The 9,430-nt window shown below is 40.1% G+C and overlaps 1 protein-coding gene across 2 annotated transcripts in view; it reads left to right on the forward strand.

Annotated features, from left to right (window-relative positions):
• Window positions 1-9,430, forward strand: part of LOC116103577 (SLAM family member 5-like) — a 204,889-nt gene that overhangs the window by 72,059 nt on the left and 123,400 nt on the right. The window lies entirely within an intron of this gene.

A 9,430-nucleotide genomic window follows, 5' to 3' on the forward strand; every position in this document is an offset into this window, starting at 1 on the left:
GAGAGAGAATTAGCTGGGATGTTGAACAAATGAAGAGCCAGGGATGGACTAAATTCGGAGCCAATGAGTAGAGTTTTCTGTATCAGTGTAGTTGATCCATGGAACTGGATCAAAGTACACATATCGTCCAGTTTCTAGAGAAATTGAAGGCCTCTGATCTATGACTAAGTATGTTGTGCATAAAATAAAAATAATAAAACGCTGATAAAAAAAAAAAAAAAAGAAAGAAGGAAAAGAGCCCAAGAATAGACTCAAGATCCACTCATACACACACTCAGGAGTCCATAAAAATACTAAGCTAAAACCTAGGGCAGAGCCATGTGGGTCCTGTGCTTGCTGCTTCAGAGTTCATATAAGCCCTGATTATTTAACTCAGAGGGCTTTGTGACTCTGGGTCCCTCCACCACTTCTGGCTCTTATACTCTTTCTGCCTCCTGTTCTCTGGGGTTCCCTGAGCTCTGATGGGAGAGATTTGGTTGAGTTGTGGGTTCCAGGGACTCTCTCTCTCTACATAATGACTGGCTGCTGGTCTCAATATCTGCTCCCCTCTGCTGCAGGAGGAAGCCTCTCTAATGATGGCTGAAAAAGACACTGATCTATGAGTATAGCAGAATACCATTAGGAGTCATTTTTTTTTTTTGATACTTTTTAAATTAAGACCAGAAGTGTTTTGTTTTGCCCCAGGTCTCTGGGCTATCAAGTTTCTGGGTCACCCAAGCAGTGTGAGGTATGTGTTCCATCTCATGATGCAGGTCTTAAGTCAAATAAGACACTGGTTGGTTATGGCCACAAGTTCTGGTCCACTGTTGCCCTAGCATATCTTGATGCAGGACAGATTATACATCAACGGTTTTGTGGCTGGGTTGGTGTTTACTTTCTCTTTTGGTAGCTTACAGACAGTTGGGGCTCTATCTCCCCAATTGTTAAGGGACCTGATTAGAATTGTCTTCATATATTTTAGGAGAATTTCCACTGCATTGGGTTTCCATTTCATCCACAAATGCCCCTAATCCCAGGTGTCTCTCCCTACATTCTCTCCTTCAACCCTATCTCCCCACCTACTCCTCCCCTCCTGTTCCTGTTCCCTCCTGTCCTCAGTTCACCCACAAAATTTACTCTATTACCCCTTCGAGGGAGATCCATGTGTCTCCCTTTTCCCTTACTCTATACCTAACCTCTCTGGGTCTATGGAATGGAGGTGGATAAATCTTTATTTAATGTCGAATATCCACATATGAGTGAATACATAGCATATATACTTTTGTGGGTTTGAGTTACTTCACTTAGGATGTTTTTTTCTTTTTCTAGTTCTGTCCATTTGTTTGCAAATTTCATTATGTCAATTCTTTAAAGAGCTGGGTAATACTCCATTGTGTAAATGTATTACAGTGTCTTTTTTCATTCTTCTCTGAAGAGATGTCTAGATTTTTTCTCATTTGGGGCTATTATGAATAAAACAGCATGAGCATGGTTAAGCAAGTGTGCCTGTATGAAGCATCTTGTCAGTATGTGTCCAAGAGTGGTATAGATGGGTCTTGGGGTAGACTGATTCTCAACTTTCTGAGGAATGGCCACATCAATTTCCATAGTGACTATACAAATTTGCACTCCTACCAGCAACAAATGAATGTTTCCCTTAGTGCACATCTTTGACAAAATGAGTTGTCACTTGTGTTACGGATCTTAGCCATTCTGACAGGTGTGAAATGACATCTCAAAATACTTTTGGTTTGCATTTCCCTGATGGCTAAGGATGTTGAACATTTCTTTAAGTGTTTCTCAGCCACTTGAGTTTCCTCTATTGAGAATTCTGTTTAGATATGTACCTCCATTTTTTAATTGGATTATTTAGATTCTTGATATCTACCTTCTTGAGATCTTTATGTATTTTAGATATTAGTCCTGTATCAAATGTAGAGTTGGTAAAATCTTTTCCTATTCTGTAGGCTGCCATTTTGTCTGAATGACTGTGTGCTTTGCCTTATAGAAGCTTTTCAGTTTCATGAAGTCCCATTTATTAATTGTCGATCTTACTGCCTGCACCTTCAGTGTTCTATTCAAGAAGTCTTCTCTTGAGCCAATGAGTACAAGGTTGTACCCCAACATTCTATTAGTTTTTATGTTGAGGTCTTTGATCCATTTGCATTTAAGTCTTGTTCAGGATGATAAGTATGGATCTTTTTGCATTCTTTTACATGCAGACATCCAATTTTACCAGCACCATTGAAGATGCTGTTTTCCAATGTGTCTTTCTGGTTTATTTATTTAAAAAAAAAAGTGTCCATAGGCCTATGTATTAATGTCTGAATTTTCAATTCAATTTGACTGATCAACTTGTCTGTTTTTATATCAGTACCATGATATTTTTTAGGATAGCTTTGTAATATTACTTGAGATCAGCAATGCTGAGACCTCCAGCAATTTTTTATTGTTCAGAATTGTTTTAGCTATTCTATTTTGTTTTGTTTCTCCATATGAAATTGAGAATTATACTTTCAGGATCTTTGAAGAATTGTGTTGGATCTTAGTAGGGATTGAATTGACTTTGTAGAATGCTTTAGGTAAGATGGTCTTTTTTTTTTTTTTTTTTACTATGTTAATCCTACTGGTCTATGAGCATCAAAGATCTTTCCATCTTCTGATATTTGTGTCTATTTCTTTCTTAAAAGATTAAACTTTTTATCATAAAAGTCTTCCATTTGCTTAGTTAGTTACCATAAGATATTTTATATAATTTAGCCTATTGTGAAAGGTATTTTTTCAGGATATTTTCCCTTAGTTCATTTGTAGTTTGCATATAGAATAGCTATGATTTTTATGAGTTAATTCCATATCTGGATATATCAATGAAAGTCTTTACAGTTGTATTATTTTTCAGGAAGAATTTTTAGGGTCACTTGTAAATGCTATCACATCATCTGCAGATAAAGATTCTTTGAATTCTTCCTTATCAATTTATTTCCCCTTGATCTCCTTCAGGTCCTTGTTTCTTAGGTATGGAGCTTGCCTAGTTCCTGAATTTAGTGGAATTGGTTTGAGTTTCTCTCCATTTAATTTGATATTGGCTATGAGCTTGTTGGAACTGCGTTTATTATGTTGATGTATGTTCCTTGCATCTTTAATCTCTTGAGGACTTTTATCATGAAGACTTTTGTCAAAGGCTTGTTCTGCATCTAATGAAATGATCACGTGGGTTTTTTTTCATTTACTTGTTTATGTGGTATATTACATATATTGATTTTTTTATATATATATTGAACCATTTCTTCATTTTCTGAAGGCAGCAGAAGGATAGATCCTGTTTTCACAACCATTCTGTTACCCCATGTGTTTTTATGGGGAGAATTGAGGCCAGTGATATTGAGATACGTCAATGACCAATGATTGTTGATTCCTGTTATTGTTTCATTGTTGTTGTTGAAATGGTGGTGGTGGTGGTGGTGGGGTGTGTGTGCGTTTGTGTGTGTGTGTGTGTGTGTGTGTGTGTGTGTGTGTGTGTGTGTATGTGTGTCTGAATATAGTAAGTCTTTGAAAAAATATTAGTCTAGTGTAGTGATATATACCTTTAATCCTATTACTTAGGAGACAGAGGCAGTGAACTCTAGACAATTCTAGTCTACATAGGGAGTTCCAAGCCAGCCCTCCATACATAGTGAGAGCCTGCCTCAAACACCTGTATATTCTAGCTAATTCTATTGCTGTGTGTTTCACACTTGTGTTTTGTGCTTTACTAGGAAAGGTCCTGGCTCTGTTGTACAGAGATCCTAGGCAGGACTTTGTTGTATGTGTAATGGTCCAAGGAAGCTAAAAAGGCAGAAAAATGGTAGGTGTTTGAGTTTGAGTACAGAGTGGTAGGGTTCTAAAAGGAAACCAGGGATGACATATTCATTTTGTCAGGGATCCTCAAAATGATAAATGGGGCCTTTTCTCAAAGAACTCAGAAGTGCCCATCACCCTAAGTGTAATGTATCCTCTCTTAAGGACTATTGCAGATACTTCCTAAGGGTACAGTGAGCTCTAGATCCTCCTGCTGCCATGCCTGGTGGAGTGGTCCCTTCCATTCTGTGCTGAACATGGAATTCCATATTGCGTTTCCACCTCTTCCCAGCATCAGAACAGTGGAACAGTGGGCTGAGGAGAACTGTATGTAGAACTCTCTATATTTCCCTGCTATCACTGATACCAGGGAAGTTGGAGATGAAGAACTCATGACTTCTTTGGGCTGGAAAAGATTTTTCAAAACCAAGACTTAGAGTCTCATGCTTTGATTCAACTATCTCGTGGTTTTGTGAACTCTGACTCTCTTCCATGTGTCCTAGGGCCAGTTAGTTTCCAGGGACACAAGACAGACAAGTCAATCACCTTGCTCCTTGCTTGTTCTCTTTACAAGACTTTCCTTTACTTTTCTGATTATTTTCCTTTACTCTCACATTCCTGCATCTATCTAATCAACCATGCCCTTTGATATTTTGTCCTATCTACCACCAATAATAGAAAAAATTAACCACAAATGAAGGAATCACTATTTGTCTGACATAATTCTAAGCCCTCCACCGCAATTATTATTTTGTTCCATACCATGATGCACTATAAGATGGAAAGAAAAAAATGGATAGAATTAAAATACTCATTTTTAGGTGAAAACATTAATACATAGACACTCGGAGGTCAAGTGAGTTTTGTTTTATTCAAAGTTTAATTATATGCTAATATAAAAAACACTAATAAGGCAAGATCGCAGCTCTGGTTGTAGAGTGCTGTAGGTTTCTAAAAAGAAAACAAAACTTCTGTAAGGCAAAAGACACTGTCAATAGGACAAAACGGCAACCAACAAATTGGGAAAAGATCTTTACCAACCCTTTATCTGATAGAGGGCTAATATTCAATGTATACAAAGAAATCAAGAAGTTAGACTCCAGAGAACCAAATAACCCCATTAAAAAATGGGGTACAGAGCTAAACAAAGAATTGTGGGCTCCCTCCCCAAAGCCTGGACAGTAACGCAGTGCTGTGGAAGCGGCTACATTCAGTAGCTCCACCTCCATTGAGCAAGAAGGAAGTTTCTGATTGGACTGTTATACTGACGTAGTTTGGGGGAAGGGTTTGCCCCAGGTATTTTACCTGTTGCGGGAACAAAGGAATAACATTAAATTCAAGATGACTGAGTGACCAGACCTCGTGTTGTCTAATGTTTTACAATTCCCACGTGGGTACGGTACAGTATGGCTAGCCTACCTCTTCTTATCTCCTTTAATCTTTTCCTGTCCATTTCTTACTCCTATTTCCAGAGGAACTCTTTAATTCTTTTCATGTTGGCTCTGGATTCCAACAAAGAATTCTCAATTAATGAACACTGAATGGCTGAAAGGCACCTAAAAAAATGTTCAACATCCTTAGTCATCAGGGAAATGCAAATCAAAACAATCCTGAGATTCCACCTCACACCAGTCAGAATGGCTAGGATAAAAAACTCAGGTGACAGCAGATGCTGGAGAGGTTGTGGAGAAAGAGGAACATTAATTACTTCATTGTTGGTGGGATTGCAAACTGGTACAACCACTCTGGAAATCAGTTTGGCGGTTCTTCCGGAAATTGGACATGGTTCTACCAGAGGACCCAGCTATACCACTCCTGGGCATATACCCAAAAGATACTGCAATATGTAATAAGGACACATGCTCCACCATGTTCATAGCAGCCTTATTTATGATAGCCAGAACCTGGAAACAACCCAGATGTCCCTCAACAGAGGAGTGGATACAGAAATTGTGGTACATCTACACAATGGAGTACTACTCAGCTATTAAAAACAATAAATTTATGAAATTCTTAGGGAAATAGATGGGTCTGGAGAATATCATCCTGAGTAAGGTAACCCAATCACAAAAGAACAAACACGGTATGCACTCTCTGATAAGTGGTTATTACCCCAGAAATTTAGAATACAGGAAGAACAACCCACAAACCACAAGGAACTCAAGAAGAAGGAAGACCAAAAGGTGGACATTTCATTCCTTCTTAAAAGGGGGAACCAAATACCCACGGAAGGATTTGCAGAGATTAACTATGGAGCAGAGACTGAAGGAAGGGCAACCCAGCCTAAATATAGCTATCTCCTGAGAGGCTCTGACAGTACCTGAATTATACAGATGTAGAGGCTCATAGCCATCCATTGAACTGAGTACAGAGTCCCCAGTGAAGGAGTTAGAGAAGGACCAATGGAGCTGAGGGGTTTGCAGCCCCTTAGGATGAACAACAATATGAACTAACTAGTACCCTCAGAGCTCCCAGGGTCTCAGCCACCAACCAAGGACTGCACATGGAGGGGTCTGATTGTTCAGGCAGCATGTGTATAGTAGAGGATTGCAAATTCGATCATCAATAGGAGGAGAGGACCTCGGCCCTGTGAAGGTTCTGTGCCCCAGTGTAGGGGAATGACAGGGCCAATAAGTGGGAGAGGGTGGGGTGGCAGCCATGGGTAGGGGGGAGGCAACAGGGGTTTGTTTTTGTTGTTTTTGTTTGTTTCTTTGTTTTTTGGAGGGGAAACTGGGAAAGGAGAAATTTACATGTAAATAAAGAAAATATCTAATAAAAAATCAGTGGAAAAAAAGAAAGTGTACTTTGATTTTTATGGTCACAATTTAGTTAATTTAGAAAGACTTAAATGGGAAAATTGTTGGGATTCAGACTTAGGACAAATGCCTGACCTGCATATTTTACATACCAAAGTGAACCTGGCCTCCAAGTTCTCCCAGCATCCTCCCTTATAGGGCATGACTAGCATACTTTACACTTTGCCCTGAACTTTCCAGCCCAGGGCCCAGGCATCCCTGACTCAAGAAGCTCTTCTCTTTATACTCCAAACATTTTGTTTCTCTCTCTCTTACTCTCTCCCCTTCTGCATCTTCTCCTACCACCTCCCCTCCCACCATGTGTGCACACTTTTTCTCATTCTCTTCCCTCTCCCTGTGGTAATTTTCCTGACCTTGTTCCCTGGGATCAGTGAATCTCTTTGAGAGGAGCTTCCCAATAAACCTGCCTCTATAAACTTTAATTTGACTTGAATTGGATCATTTCACTGGTGGAGAATAACATATCCAAAATAGTATAACTCTAACTTTTTTTTTTTTCAGAAGAATCTGAGAAGTGAGTCTGAAGAAGGGAGTGAATAGCCTATATCTTCATAAATTATAAGGTTGCTAGAAAGGAATCTAGGCTGATCCTGAGCCTAAAGGCTAACTTATGAATTCTCATGCTTAAAAAAAAAAAATGTTTTGGGCTGGAGAGATGGCTCAGCCGTTAAAGGCTAGGCTCACAACCAAAAACAAAAAATGTTTTGTAGAATGCCTTTGGTCTTTTATACTTGGCATTGTATACCAGAGCTTTAGGATGCTGGGAATTTAAGTGAGCCCATCAGGGAGAGGAAAGGACAATTTGGAGAATGAGGTCTGTCCAGGGGAGAGTCCTCAACTCCACTGCAGGATGAGGAATGATTCTGAGAGACTGTCCAGAGTCTTTGACTTGTCTCCATCCTTTATGACCAAGTCTCTATTCTTTTCTACACAGACCTCTCCAGGGCACTGCCTTTTCATGCATAGCTCCCCGCTTCATCTGACTTCATGCATAGGCCATGTTCCAAGGAGAAGAAAGGTGGTTTTTTTGTTTGTTTGTTTGTTTTAAAGATAGAGGCCTCACATAGCCCAGGCTGGCTTTGAACTGGTTGTGTAGCTGAAGCTGGCCTTGAACCCCCTTGCCTTTGCCTCTTAAGTGCTGCAATTATAGGCATATATCACTACACCTGGCTATAGCTGGCCATTTAGTTGGTCTGTTGGAAAGTCTTTCCCCTCCAAATGCCATTACACTAAGGCTATAGCTAATGTTTGGAAGTTTATGATTAATGTTTAGTGTAATTTGGCTTCCCAGTGTCTACTGGTATCTTTACTTTCAGTGTGTGCCTTCTTCTGAGCTGCCTGGACACTTTGAATTATATTTACCAGCACTTATTACTCTCACATAGGCTGCGATGTATTGTGTTGGGTGGCAAATGCATTTGGACATTAATAAATAATTGTTTCTTCTATACATAAAAATGAAATGAGTTACAGCGAAAGAAGGACCAACATATGGTGGGAATTAGTTCTAATGCATTGTTTTAATTTGGCTCCCAAAATCTGTGCTTCTAGATGCTGAGAGTCCCTGTCCACATCTTGCTTCATTGGTAATAAAGAATTGCCATTCAGCCATTGGCTGTGTGCAGATATGGAGGTGGGACTTTTATGAAATATAATAGGGTGTGGGGGTATGGGGTCCCATACAGGCCCATGCCAAGGTGCCCCTGAGAAATCTCGCCATGTAACAAATCTGGTATGAGGGAGGTATATTTGAGGGGAAGTGAGGAAGGGAAGGAGGGCCTGCAGATGGGATAGAGGCAGACAGACAGGAGCAGAGCCAGGAGGGCAGAGAAGGGGGGACAAAAGAGGACAGAAAGAAGGATAGAAAGGGAAAGCATGAGAGAGAGAAAGAAAGAAACAGAGAGGGAGAGAGAGAAAGGGAGAGAGAGAGAGAGACAGAGAGAGGGGGAGAGGGAGAAGGAGAGGGAGAGGGAGAGAGAGAGAGAACATCTGGGAACATGGAAACAGAGAGAGAGAGGAAGAGAGAGAAGTGGGGTGGCAAGCAGTCTTTTATACAGGTGATGACATAAGCCTTTGCTAGGTCCCTGGGTGGAGCCTAGGGGAATCACCTGTAAGCCAACAGTATCAGTTCTGTAATTACCTCTTCATTTAAACAAGGGCAAGATATAATATTCATCTTATATGTTGGTGCCTTGCAGCCTTAGTAACAGTAATCGATGCTAGAATGTTCTATGGTTTCGTTCACTGGGGCATACAATTTCTTTTCTTCTTCTTCTTCTCCTTCTTCTTCTTCTTCTTCTTCTTTTTCTTCTTCTTCTTCTTCTTCTTCTTCTTCTTCTTCTTCTTCTTCTTCTTCTTCTTCTTCTTCTTCTTCTCTTCCTCTTCCTCCTCCTCCTTCTTCACTTTTAAAACTTTTTTAAAACTTGTTCTTTGACAGTTTCAAACATTCTGAATGCTGTCTCCTCCATATACTGAGAATTCTTATAAGGAAAGCCTTGTAAACACACCAATAGGAAAAGGAGCATAAGGTATTGGATGAATGGCCTGATTGAGGAGAAGGTTTTTATTGTCGACATGAGGAGAGAATATCCAGAGGCATCTGGAAGAGTCCAGAGCAGAGAGAGAAAGTAGCAGATTGAACATGGTCTGCAGAATAGAACAGGCCATGACGGGAGGTGGGGTAGGGTTTGAGCTATAGAGGAAGAGAAGAGAGGGCTAAGGGGACCAAGAGAGTGGGAGGAACCAAGATAGGACATAGACAAAATGGCTGGCTTATATAGGAATCAGAAACCAAGGGA

Source organism: Mastomys coucha, unplaced genomic scaffold (genome assembly GCF_008632895.1).
Source record: "Mastomys coucha isolate ucsf_1 unplaced genomic scaffold, UCSF_Mcou_1 pScaffold1, whole genome shotgun sequence".
Lineage (NCBI taxonomy): Eukaryota > Metazoa > Chordata > Mammalia > Rodentia > Muridae > Mastomys > Mastomys coucha.